Source organism: Xyrauchen texanus, chromosome 14 (assembly GCF_025860055.1).
Source record: "Xyrauchen texanus isolate HMW12.3.18 chromosome 14, RBS_HiC_50CHRs, whole genome shotgun sequence".
Taxonomy (NCBI): domain Eukaryota; kingdom Metazoa; phylum Chordata; class Actinopteri; order Cypriniformes; family Catostomidae; genus Xyrauchen; species Xyrauchen texanus.
In genome coordinates, this window is record NC_068289.1 from 8,116,529 (window position 1) to 8,131,724 (window position 15,196).

Here is a 15,196-nt window from a genome sequence, read left to right on the forward strand (position 1 = left end):
CTCAGTTTCCTGTTCTTAGCTGGCAGTCGTAGTACCTGGACGTGTTGTGTGTTCAGTAGGGGTGTAATGGTTCAAATTTCTCACAGTTCGGTTTGTATCATAATTTTGGTACGGTTCGGTATTTTCTTTGTTCAGGAAAAAAAATATATTACTGCCAAAGTATAATTTATTTGGTAAACAATTCAACAGGTTTGCCCTTAAATAACAATAATTGTTTTACAACAGTAACCATAGTTTAACCCTAGCATTTGCAGTAAAACCCCAGTAACCACAATATAAACATGGTAACTGTCATGGTTACAATATATAGTAAAATCATAGTTACTATATAGAAACTGCAGTATTACTGTTATAAAACCATACTTAATTGTATCAAAACCATGATTTCTGCTCAGAAAACCATGGTGACAGCAGTCATTGTTACTACAATATTACTCTAGTAAAACCATGGTTCGTTTTATATGGGTTCTAAACAAAAACAAAAAAGAAAAAAATCTGTAATTACTAAATCAATATTTTAACTTAATACCTGCACTAATAAGCTACAAGCATCAACATAAAATGTCTTCAAATTCATCTCAACATTTATTTTTTATATTTGGAAGCTGTAAATCACAAAGAATGAAACACCTTGCTATTAAAATTCATCCGAGAAGGGATGTTGTGATATTGCTGTTTCAGTATTTTAATAATACGTGGAAATCCCACATGAACTCCCCAACTGCTTTAGGGGTAACACTTTACAATAAGGTTCCAATTGTTAACATTAGTAAATGCATTAATTATCATGAATAAAAAAATCAACAATATATATGTTACAGCATTAATTAATCTTTGTTAATGTTAGTTAATAAAAATACCATTGTCCATTGTTAGTTCATGTTAATTCATAGTGCACTGTTCTAATGTTAACTAATACAACTTTTGAGTGAACCAGTGCCTGATTTGTTAAACCTTTTTGACCATAGCTGTTGTGTAATTGAGTGCAATAAAAAAAAAATCCCATAAAGGAGAAATGCAGGGGGCTTCTCTATCAGTGGCTCATTTTCTCCACTTGCCATTTTCACAGTGCTTGCAGTACAGTGATGTCATCAAGTTGACCCATGTGAAACACAGGCAGAGCGTATCCATCTCTATTCAGGTGTATAAGTCGAGGTTGTAACGGTGCCTGTCTGTTTGACGCTTTATTTTTCTTCACCAAACCTTGTGCTTCAGATGCATCATTAAACTTGAGGTGAACTGACCATGGTGCCAATGGTAAGTGAACCGTGGGTGGCGAACTGTATGGTTCGTTTTTTACCGAGAACCATTACACTGCTAGTGTTCAGAAATGCTTTTCTCCATAGCAATGTTGCAATGCGTGCTTATTTGGGATGCTGTTTGGGTTACCAGTCTGTACATTCTCCGTTGACCTCTCTCATCAACAAGGTGTTTTTGTCCACAGAATTACCGCTCACTGGTTGTGTTTTATTTTTCGTACCATTCTCTATACACAATAGAGACTGTTGTGTGTGAAATTACAGAAATACTCAAACCAGCCCATCTGGCACCAACAACCATGCCTACGGTCTAAATCACTGAGATCAAAAAAAGTCCCCATTCTGATGGTTGATGTGAATATTAAATGAAGCTCCTGACCCATATCTGCATGATTTTATACATTACACTGCTGCCACATAATTGGCTGATTAGATAATCATGTGAATAAGTAAATGTACAGGTGTACATAATAAAGTGGCTGGTGAGGGTAGATTATCTTAATCAAAATGCATATGACATCAAAATAAACAAGAGTTATGTCAGAGGTATTTCAAAAATAATCAGATTAAATTAATAATTAAAAAAAGACATAATCCAAGAGATTATGTTACTGATTGCAATTTGAATCATGTACTGATTGCAATTCTAAAGTAATATTACGTAGTCTGTTACTTACATTAGCAGTAACACAATAATATAATATACTTTAAAGTGTAACATTCCTGTGCAACTGTGCAAATTATTGAATAGAACTGACCTTTTTCACTAGACTTGCTATTGTCAGTCATCTATCGTTAAATTTAGAACGTTAAATCTTTAACTTGTAGACAATTTTTTGCCAAGTCCAAGTTCTTACAGTCCTAAAAAAAGAATATCACTCAAAAATAATATAGGCCTAAATGATTGTCTACAGGATGATTACTATACCATAAATGTTAGCTGGGTTACTTCTTAAAGGTGCACGGTAATTTTTCCACAAAACAATTATTACTCCTAAAGAAATAAAGGGTTTTAAATCATTTTTAAAAACTAGTTGTATATCTAACCTTATAAAAGCCATATACTGTAGAGCAGGTTTCTTTGTGGGGGCCTCCATGTTGAAATCATACGGCCAGCTAAATACTGCTCACTTTTTCACTTTATCTCCCTATTATAAGATACTTTTACTCAAAGAATAAATGAATCATTGTTGACTGTGAAAAGTGCTTTTATACGATGGCATCTGTAACTGAAAACTTTTGTTTTTGCGTGATGCTGTATCCACATTGATAGGTGTTAGAATACCTCCAAAATGACTTCCATATCAGCCAGCGAACCAAGAAACTAAATATTACTGAGTGCACCTTAAAGCTAAGCTACTCCCTGGTAAAATGGTTTCTGGCTATGAATTAACTTTCTCAATAATTAAAAATGACAATATTGTTTAGGGGAAATTAAAGAGAGATTACAACTCAGTTTGTCAAAGTTACAGATAATAATTATTTGTTGTGGCACCTCTAGATGAGAAGACTCATGTTGAGAGAAAGTACTGTCTGTTTGTCTTCCATTACAGGCCGAGATTTGGTATGTGTGTGTGTGTGTGGGGTGATTTTTGAGAGACTGCGGAGAAAATGTTGTTGTTGACCAGTAATCTCTCAGCGTCTGATCAATTTGGGAAAACCTTGGCTGATGTCCCCTGACAGCTGTGGCACCAAAGCGGCTTGGAAATTCTCTGAACGCAAAGCCTGTTACAGTGGAGCTGCATATCAGGCACTGCAGATGGTGGAAAAGCCTTATCTTCAGTGAAGGCTCAGGTCTGCACCTTAAACAACATGGCAAGTTTTCTCACATTCTGCATCTGCTGTTAGAACCACCCAGTGACTGAAATGAGTCGTACTTTATTGCAGGGACTTTAATCATCAAACAACATGACACAACATCAAACAGGGAAAGTTTAAATACATTCGCTAAGACTAGCAATAACACAAGTGTTTGGAAATGGCCATGATTTAGAAATCAATTCCCCCCATTGGTTGTAAAAGCAACCCCCTATGAATTATTATTATTTTTTTAATTTTGGTGGCTTTTAGTCAATGCGGGTTAGCTTTGAGTCCAGCTATATGCTTGTGTACTCCTAAAAGTTGACAATGTAATTTTATAACGTAATACGCATTTAAAATATCCAGTATGTAGCATCCATAAAAATATACTTAAAATAAAAAGACACGTTACGCCACATAGATTTTTGTTCAGTCAGATGCTCTCTAGAATTAGAATGGCCCTCCCCCTAATACCCCCTTCACTCACACTGTACCCAATGTAGCAGGTGGTGCTCTGGCAAAACTCTGATAATGGGGACATGCATTGATAAATTGCAATTGTTTAATGTCCTTGAAACAACATTGATTGACCTGTCATATCCCAGAGTGTCAGAATTCAAGTATGCACTCCTGGGCTCAATGACAGTTTTGACATCAGCACGCAATCCCTTTCACCAGGTTATCACAAACATGTTAATGAAGGCTGGCAAACAAAGATGCATCAGTGTGTGATAAAAGACAGAAAGGGCAAATGTTTCTGTTATAGGATAAAACAGAGGGTGGTTAATGTGTGGAAAGCATTTCAACAGCAAAGCCTTTCTAGTAACCTTAGTGTCTCCAGCCCTTGCTTTACCACCAGCACTGAGTGGGCGGGGTGCGAACAGCATGTGTCACTTCCTGTGAAACCCATCCCTCTTCACAGCGGACACTTGTAATCCCTGTGTTGAGTCCAGACGGTCATGCCATGGCACTATGACCAACGCAGATAGCACAGACTGAGCCAAAACAAGTAAGCACGCTCCCCACACTTTTTGCCATTTAGCCTTACATGTTATGTAACTCCATATTCAAGTCTGAATGCATCACGGTTTATAAGATTTAACAGTATGTATGGAAGCAATAAGCCTTGATTTTAAAGGGAGTTATTTAGACAGGACTAAAAGGATTAGTACATCCCAAAATGAAAATACTGTCTTAAAATTACTTACCCTCATGTTGGTTTATGCAGAACACAAAAGGAGATGTTTTAATGTACATCCCAGTCCATATTAAATACAATGGCAGTGGATAGTGCCTAACTTTAAAGCTTGACAAAGGACTCAAATAGTTTTGGTGAACTATTCCTTGGAGTGTAATAAAAACACAAAAGTTTATTAATAAAAATTATCTCAATAAAATGTTCTTCCTCCAAGTAATATCCTTCATTATAGAACATTTCTGATCTAATTGGACCAGTGGTGCTCCAACAGCGCTGTCATATCATGCAAATATTGCTTCATTAGTTTAACTTTATGATGTTTACAGTTCCCAAGCAATTTAATGATTAATGATACATTTAGGAACAAATGATTGGGGGATTTTTATAGAACTCAATTGAGGTGCAGCCACAGGTTTGCATATATCAGCTGTTTTATCGGCCCTGCATTCCAAATGGGATAAATCACCCTGCAAAGGTCACTTTGAAGGGAAAACAATCATGACAGTCAAGCTCGCTTGTAGCAGAATTTCCAAAAAAATGACATAAAAATTATTTCCGAATGACCATTATATTTGAATCCAACACCTTTTAGCCCTCCAAAGCGCTCACATTTGATTGTAAAGTCGTCGAAGGGAACAGGGCATAGGGATGATCACTTCTGAATGGAACACACCCCGGAAACAGAAGGTTTACCTTTCTTTAGCTAAAATTGGTCTGTGCTTACCAAAATTCTAACACTGCCCCAGTGACCAAAGCGGAAAGTGTTGTTGGGCGTATGGGAATGTATGAACTCCATTTTCTGGGTGTAATGTACACGGAAGGGCACCAAAAGCGAGTTATTTTCATTTGTTCAGGCTGTAATACAGTGAAGAAGAATGCAGATTTTATTACTCAAGCCCCCAACCCCCAAACCTAAACCTAACCATCATTATTGTAAAACTGTAATGTTAGAGGGAAAGATGCAACCTCCAGATTGTTTATTCAATTGATTACCCTAATGAAAAATCTAGAGTTCTGGCAAACTTGCCTCAAATTTGCAGCTCTTCACCAGTAGTGGTGAAACTCCAGCATACCTTTGGCAACAATGGACAATTTGAAGAAGTTTGCCACGATGCTAATTTGCATGTGAAAATAGTCAGTGGCATAATCAGTTATCAATAATCAATTTGCAGTGAACTCTTGCAGTGATTTTTTTTAGGGTATGCAAACATGATTACTTGCTGGTTTCAATGTGGGATCCAAACCCAGGTCTCCATGGATGAACACGCAGGAACCGATGCAAAGTTGTCAAATATGAGATATAGCACTTGTCAGTGAGTTGGCATAATGGGGCCTATCATAGGATGCTGTAACTCTCCGAAACAACGTGCCGCTGGTTTTACAGTGGCTTCAAATGCTCATCCAATCACATTTTAGGGCCAGAACTATTCATTTTATAAATGTATTTCGACAATATTAAACACTATATTTGTATTTTTCAGAAATCATAGATAGTTCAAAGATAGTGTGCATAATTTATGTGTGAGCAAGTGTGTGTGATTGTGAGTTAAGTGAGAAGTTAAAGAGTTTTTCAGCTATGTGCCTGCGCTATAATTTCTAATGACATGCTTGGCACCTCACACTCCTGTGGCTTAGGGCTGGAGCGCATGGAACAGCAATGGCGGTCACATTATTCTGCAGCATGACGAAGTGGTTCTGCCACGCTGGCTAATGTGGCTGTGCTTGCTGCGAAGTGCTGATGACAGGGGAGACTCCCGTTCCTCTGTGCCAGGCCAAAATTCTGCCATTCAGTCATGCCTTCTTCTTCTCACTCGTTCTGCTGCTCTTTCAGTTATAAAGCATACAGTCAAGGTTTTCAAAGTTTCCACTTCTGCTTGTGAATGCATGATTTCATAAGCATTTTTGCTACTGGCCTGGGAGGGAAGTTCAGGTCAGTCTTTTAATACTGAAGCCCACTCATGAGGAGGATTGCAATCATTTCAGTGATATGGCAGAGATATGATATAACTTCAAAACATATTTAAAGTGTGGAGGTTTCACAGTGGTCCAAACTCTCCCACTGGGAAATGTGAGAACTCTTTATTTTCTCAACGTTTCCTCTTAATCTTTCTAAGATTAAATGGAGAATACTGTAAATGGAGACTTTGCTTCTCAATTTTTTTCTACTGAGAAAAAGACAGTTATGTCACACCTGTCATCAAGTTATACCAAGAATAAAATATCTGAGCTGTCCTATCTGTATTCATTTCATACCTCTGCAGTCTAACTATATACTAACAATTGCCTTGTTTATTCTCTTAAGGCATTTTAGGAGAAATATCTGAGACAAATGTAATACTTAAATGAAATATAATTTAGAACGCCAGTCTCTTGAGCTATTAAAGAGCAACCTCGGAGCAATGCAATTTCCCTCTGAACTCAGAGCTTTAAAAATAGACAGCTTTTTTAATCCCTTTTTCCTAAAGTCTGGAACAGTGAGCTTTTTACCATCTGGGACAACATAGTCACCATCATGGCTGTGACTGAATGACCGATTTATGATTATCACATTGTAGTAATTAACAGCACTCTGTGGATTATTAAGTAGTACTTAGTGGAGGTTAATTAATTCCACTGTTCTAATTGCAATGTAAATGAAAACAGCAAAAAACTGTATATCCCTGAGCATGCAATCAGTCAAAAATCATACACAGCCAGAAATAAGTACTTACTGTATAAATAAGGGGTACTTGCAGTGTGGTGAAATAACATTTTCCATATAAAATAATTCACTATGCCCGGATTTACAAAGATCCCAAATAAAGTTACTCATTAGCATGAGCAATCTAACAAATTGCATGTGTGCATTTACATTTACATTTATGCATTTGGCAGACGCTTTTATCCAAAGCGAATAACAGTGCCCTTATTACAGGGACAATCCACCCAGAGCAACCTGGAGTTAAGTGCCTTGCTCAAGGACACAATGGTGGTGGCTGTGGGGATTGAACCAGTGACCTTCTGATAAACAGTTATGTTCTTTAGCCCACTACAACACCACCACTCCCACTGTGCACTGTGGCCATATTGCTTGTCATTTGCTAAGAATAATAGTGTAAATAACTACACATGCATGTAAGTTGGACACAGCCATAATTAAAAAGAAGCTGGAATTGGAATTGAAGAGGCATAGAACGTGAGACAGAGAACCACCAGTGAAAAAAACAATGAGAATATATTGAAAAGTAGGACATAAGTTGTTTTTTTACTTTCCAGGAGTAACAAAAAGCTTTGTATTTTAAATGTTAATGTCACAACCAAAATAAATTTGAATAAAACTATCCCTATAATCTCATCACATTAATGCATGCATATAGTTTGCCACCAAAGTGAACCAGATTACCAGCCTTTGGGTTATATTTAATTGCACATTCCTTCAACTTTCAACCTTGTTAAATTACTTTGTGGGTTCTGTTTAATCTATTTGCATTGACACCAGCCTTTATTTTGCACTTTATGAAGGTACACCTAGGGCTGCACAATTATGACAATAATTGTTGATTATTTCCCTTGATATTGTAATAGCAATTCTTAATTTTGATTAATAGAATTTACAGGAAAATAATTGCATGAAACTGCAAGCATTATTCTTCTTTAGGTTAAACATCCACAACAAGCTGAGAACTGTTTAAGTGAAGCATACATCAGACTGCATCAGACTGCTTTACACTCACTCATTAGTACCAGGACCAGTTGTTGTTTCTGATAGGCCTATAGATTAATTGAAATGCCTCGGAATTACCATTGCATTCATGCATACCACAGACATGGCTGTAATTGGTTGCAGTGTTTAACCACTGCAAAAGACATATTGTAAACAGAAAACTGTTGCATCATAGGTATTTCACACTTATACTCTCTGTTATGGGGTTTTAAAATCTTTTGTCATTCCAGAACAATCCTCTCTATCTGTCCCCAGATCTGTGAGTTACAGTCTTGACTCTTTTACTGCTCCCTTGCGGGCACCTTATGGGCTTGCTGGGGCTTTATCCATTGACGACATAAAAGACACAGCTATGATGATGGAACTCTAAACCTCGTCATTCTCAGTCCTTTTAGATGCTGCACTTCAGATGGGTTCATCCATCATCTTTCAGGCTCTGGCTCCTGAAAGAGAGAACAGACTCAGTCTCAGAAGAGCAGTGTGGAAAAGGTTAATCAGAGCAGTGGAGCCAGGCGCCACCTGTGATTCCGATGTAGTACTTCACTGTGCATGGAAATTTTGGGGCTGTCATCAGCGCTATTCATGAAAGCTGGCTTGCCACGGAAAGAGCCTTTTATGAGGGCCTGATCAAGGCTTGGCAGAGGAAGTGGGTACATGCTTAGCCCCCTTCTGTGTCTCTGTCTGGTTCCCTCTATTTTTCTACTTCTCTCTTAGGTTATTGAAGGAACATTCGTAGCTCTATCAAAGGACAAAATCTTCAAAAGGAATGGTGTACTCAAAAATGAAACTTCTGTCATAATTTTCTCACCCTCATGTTGTTCTAAACTTGTATGACTTTCTTTTTTCTGTGAAAGCAACAGCCATTTACAGCTGAGTCCAAACTGCTCATTTCCATATAATGAAGGCGAATGGCATGACAGCCATCATGCTAAAATTTTAAGGTAAAATTTTAATTGAATACCATCTTAAATTTCACTTTGTTCCTCACACAAAGCTGTCATATGCCTTCTGAAGACTTGGATGGAGTGCACAAGTTGTATTGACTTATATTGTGCTTTTTATTTTTTTTATTTATCTACTTTCATTGTTTGGACAAGAGTTATATAGTCATACAGTTTTGGAACGACACATGAGTGAGTAATTGTAACTTTATGCTGAGTATCTTGGAAATTGTGACTTTTCTTTTGGCTGCTCTGATTTAATTACTTTGCAGGCTCTGCCACATCTTGTGCTCTATTCAGGTGAGGACACAGAGAGGATGTGACAATGATGGACAGCCATCCATCCTCATGAACATTTGTAAATTGTCCATTAGCAATAAACGAGCTGAGATTAGACTCATTATGGTCATTTACCAACCTGCTCATTTTCATCCCAAATAAATAATGGCTTACAAACGAACCCAGCAGTTAAATGAAGTATATAACTCCACTTCCAATAATTGTCCCACCAATAAGTGTCCGATAATCTTCTTGTCCATAAAGTATTATTTTAAGGTGAACATCCAGAATGTATATCACCAATAATTAGCTCTCTTCTATTGGGGCCCACATTGTGCGCTCCAGTCATGGTTGTTGTTAGGAGCACAGGTTGATTACAATGCAGCTCTGGTAGTACAATAATCAAGACTGACCAGTTCATTTTATTCTAATTTATTTTACCCCTAACTCTCTCTCCCTCTGTCCCCTCCAATCTCCACTAAGAACACAGATGTCACACCGTTGACTATTGCTTCTGACCTCTGTGGGGACTTTTCTGGAGCGTCTCTTTACCTGCCAGTTCCCTCTGCCTTTGTCTTTGAGTGCAAAAAACGGGAGGCATGCATCCGCCGGGGCCTGTTGTCAGGAGAGAGCTGTCTTTGTCCAGTTGATCTGCCCACCTGGTGAGACTGTGGCCTTTGAGCTGACACTGCTTTTTAATATTTCACCAAACGCAGCATGCACCATATGTCCCTGCAAACCCCCCCCCCCCCCATTCCATCGCAGCCCTCATGAATAATGAATCTGTAATGCACTTCTAATATTTGGAGGAGAACAAAATATGCCTATAGCTCTGCTTTTGGACTTTGTATTTTTAGAAACTGTGACATTTTTTTTTTTCAGTTCACCCTCAATCACATGGCAATTGCTCTGCAGGGGACAAAAGACTGAGCAGGAGAGTGTTTCTCTCTCCATCTCTCTCTCCTTCTTTCTCCCTCTATTTTCTGTATCTGACAGGGTCTTTCAGCTCAGTGAATGTGGGATTAGAGTGCTTGCCAGCAAACTGCATGACAAGTTTTTCAGGAACAGGAAACTGCATATATACCTCTACACATCTGACCAATCATCAGTCTAAAGCGTACCCCCTGTCACTGATAAAATAAATACACACATTTCCATACACATACTGTATTTGCAGTGGCAACAAAGCAAAGTTTTTTCTTTTCTTTTTTTGCTAGCTGTGTCAGTTGTTCTTCTATTTCTGATAGAAAAATCTATTTTTTCCAAGATTTTCTTTTTTTTTTCTTTAAACACGTTTCCTCACTCCAAAATAACCAAAAAGCTGCAAACGCAGCCATTTGTATTTGCATGACCTGTTTCAGGGTTTCAACTGTTAAATATGTTAGCTGTTTACTATAAAACAAGGTATAATGATTTTGCTTTTGTTACATGGTGCTGTGCTTTTTTGCTTGGGCCACCCTCATCTTGTTGAAAATTCTCCCGAATGCTACCCATACGGACTGTGAGATTAGAATCTTGCCCTATTGAATTGCAGTTAATAATTCATGACATAATTGTGCTTTATCTCAGGGACTTGATACATTAGTCAGGGGCTCCCATTTATCAGCCTGCCATAACCTTTTATAAGCATAATGAATTGCATGCAGTTGATTTGTTGATGCTAAAAGGGTGAGCGGGGCCCACACTGCTTGAGAGAAAAGTGCCTGCACAAACAATTTTTAACAGGCAAATTAACATCAGTGCTTCAGGTAACATTGCCATTTACTGCAGATTCCTTTGGAATGTAGAACAAAGTCTCACTGTGTATGTGTGTCTGTGTTCATGATCTCCATCACTCATAGGTACTTGATTTGGCCACACTTGTATAAAACATTAAATAAAAGCAATTAAATAAAGAAAATAAATAAATAAAACCAATTATTATTATTAATATGTTTTTTTTTTTTATTTCCAATATTGGTAAAAGACTGCATATAACAGTAGTTGACACATTTGGAAGGAAAAAATTACATTTACAAGAGGGTCACTGCTTACTGACACATTGCTAATTCCTTTGGAACTCCTTTTACAACTGATTTAACTTTACAAAGTGCATTTGGTAACTTTTTGTTTGTGATGCATTGGTCGATATGGCAGATGTCTTGGACTGATATTGACACCTATTGTTGTGGATGCAGCAACATACAAAATCAATAGTTTTCATTTACCAATGGCATTGTAGAAATGCCCTATTCACAGTCAGCCATGCATGATTGATTAAGTAATAGTGAGCAAAAGTCTCAGATATGAGGGGGGTTACAGAAATAAAGTAGTATTCGGTTGATCACATGATCTCAACGCAGTGCGGTCTCAGCACCATGTAAAATAAAATATTAGGCTACTGTTATGATCGTTCATTTCATGTGTGTACATGATTTAAAAAATGTCAAACATACTAGTGATTTATTTAACTGTAAAACGTATTTAATGAGAAATATATACATTGATTGCAGCTTTAATTCCCAAAATATTTGATGACTGAAATATGAATAAATCAGGAAATATCAATCTACATATGTCCTCACTGTTGAAAATCATTCTGTGGCATGTTTTCCGTCTCTAAACTGGACTCGTTGTAATAAGAATTTGTTCCCTGTTTAGCAAACAAAGGAAGTTTGCGCCCTTTACCAGGGCTGATTGTGTACGCTCTTTGCATCAAGCTAACTGTATGACATGCTCTGCTGCCTGGGGAGTAAATGAAAGCCAGTAGATTGTGTGTGTCATGTGGAGGTGTGTCCTGATGCATTCCCTCATCCTGCTGTGTGCCGTGTGTATGTGTGTGTGTATGTATGTGTGTGTGTTAGTGAACTGGCCTGTTATCTTTCATGATTCAAAGCTTTGTGTTATATTCACAAGTCTACTTACCAGGAACACAGTGTAGCCTGCTGAGATGCCCTGAGTCCGTCCAGACCATAGATAAGACACATATACACCAAACACACACAGACGTAAGCACACAAACATGATGAACACAGTGATGCACACCAAGCATTTGGCAGCAGGGCAGTATAACAGCCAGGGAGTGAATGTGTCAAACACAAGCCCTCGTTAATATTTCACCATCTTGAAACCAATCCCTTTGGCAAGCCGTGGTAGGCCAATGTGGTTTTTCGTTTCCATCTGAATTGTTGATTATGCTATGTTTGAAATTATTTCAGAGAGTTTTAATGAGGACATCAGAGATGAAAAATTAAGGTTCCAATTAACCAAAAGAATCATATTTTGTATTATTTATGTTGTTTTTTTGTTTTGTTACATACAAGCAAACCAAACTCTATGTGCAGTTGTTTTTTGTTATTTGAAAAAACATGGCAAGTCACAGTTAAATGTGATTTTCCATGGCCATTTATACATTTTTGATAATTTTGCAGTGGTGGTTCTGGATGATTATGTGCTATGAACTATAGGTGGCTTAAGAAAAATGAGTGTCACAACGATAAGCCCCCCAAAATCTGCCAATACTGAAAGTTTCAAGTCGAATCTCATGTAATAGGCAGAGGTTGCATTAAACTAATTACTAAAAACTTTGACAGATAATTCCAAATTCCAAATGCTGTCCGTCATTCTGGAAGATAACAAAGATGAAAAAAACATTCAAACCAAGCTCCTTGTTTTGTTTTTTTAATTCATCATCTTTATGAGGTTTATATTATAACTCATGTCGTGCTGTGAATGTATGTGAATGAAGGAGAGACATAGTTGTTCTTAGCAGAGTTAATGAGAAGGTGGCACCTGCTGATGCAGAAATAATGCAAAGATATGTGCCTCAAATCTGAAGATTTTTAAGTGGAACCTATGATAACTACACGTCCTCTTTTCACGGACATGTCCTATTTTTCGAACTTTAACAAAGCCTCCGATTGGGATTTCTAGATTCCATAAATGTCCAGGAATTGGCTGTTTTCATATTGAAGTGCTCAACAATAAACACGATGAAATCTAGTGCATCATATACGTGAATTCCTCTCTGCATGCTGTATGTCTGTCTCTCTCTATTTCGCACACACATACAAGGTGTGTGCAGCGAGCGCTAGAGTCCTGTAACCTTACCATGTAAATGTGTGTGATTGTGTACATCTATTTGATTGCTGTCGAAACCTAATATCATACACAGACTTAAGTGAGAAAGTGATTTACTTAAAGTAAACACAGACTGTTCTGCCATTTTTGACAGTTGTAAGTGATATTTTAGTGCTTGGTAATGGGAATATGCTGTGAAGTAGTAGTCTGCAGCATCCACATTGTAAGAATGTGCTAACCATAAAGTGTAATTTCGCTGCCTTAAATATTCCAGCTGTTTTATGAAGATTTCTAAAAAGCAGAATATTAGCTTAATCTGGCTGTAGCAGTCACTGGCCATGGCTTAAAAATCTGTAAATGTAGCTGTAGTGGCAAACACCAGTCTAGTAACTCCTCTGAATCTTTTGCTATGCTTTAATATGCACTGGAGATGGGAGAGGACAGAGATGCAAAATGATTTTGAGGCTGATCTGAAGAGTACAAATGTGTGTTGCATTTCAAAAGGAATGTACACTTGTGTAGAAAAAATAGCCGGTCTCTCGCAGTAAACCCAGAACAAATGTTTGTTTCTTTTTGGCAGAAATAATGATGATGTCTGGAGTCACAGAAGCGTTTCTTCGCTGCGTTTAATAACCTGCCGGGGGGCAATTGATTTACTCTATAGATGTATGGGCCCTTTCCGAAATAAATTCAAAAGTTCTACCAGAACTGCTGAAAGTGTTGACTTAGTAAAGCACATGCTCATTTTTGAAGCATTACAGTCTAGTTTACTTTGACATCAACTCAGATCAATATCGTGTCCTCCATGAAAACAAAGTGCAGGGCCATGACTGAAACAGGAATGTCAAAGTGAGCTGTATATGGCTGGCTTTGAATTTCCTCGGCCTTGCTAGACATTGCTTTTAGATGAAACCTCAAAGACCAGGTCAAATGAATGCAGCTCTAATGAAACCGTTGCACAGGTCAAAAAGTTGATTGAGGTTTGTACATGAAATAGTATTGATTTGTTTTTCACAGTGTTATTTGCTTGAATATAACATTGTTATATCTAATGGCTTCAGTGTACAAACATGGGATTTGCATGTTACACACAACTTGCACTGTATGTCCACACATATTGCAACAGCTGTTTGTAACTGAGAAGAATGTATTAGAACATTGGATATTGAATATAGTATTCAGTCTTGGCCATTCTGCCTGCAATGTGGGAAATGTTGATGTTAGAGAGAGGAGGTATACTGTTTCTGGCAATTAATACCTGGGACTGTGATTGCTATTCAGATTATAGTAAAAGCATCTTGTAAAAAGTTTAATCTCATCACCTGTTTATATAGTATAAAATGCTTACTGAGCAAGTTCTTCAATGTTGACCTTGTAGCAAAAAACAAACAAATTATTTAAAGACAACCTGGTCTCCTAGAATCAAAAGAGAAAATCCTAGAATACACTCCTCTGATTCTCATCTCACTTTTGTTTATTTAAAACTTGATAGAGCATAATCCTTAAAACCCCCATCTGTATCACATCTCACTTTTTATTTTTATGATACTAACGGTTAGGTTTAGGTTTAGGTTTAAGGTTAAGGGTAGGTATAGGTCAGTTTTGTTTATTTAAAACTCGACAGAGCTCTACCGTTAAAAATGTATCTGTTTCTAATCTCACTTTTGCTTTTTAAGACACTAATGGTTAGGTTTAGGTTTAAGGTTTATGGTAGGTATAGGTCAGTTTTGTTTATTTAAAACTTAAGCGTTAGCCTTAAAAACCCCATCTGTGTCACATCTCACTTTTGCTTTTATGACACTAATGGTTAGGTTTAGGTTTAAGGTTTAGGGTAGGTATAGGTCAGTTTTGTTTATTTAAAACTTGATAGAGCATAAGCCTTAAAAACCCCATCTGTATCACATCTCACATTTGCTTTTTATGAAACTAATGGTTAGGTTTAGGTTTAAGGTTTAGG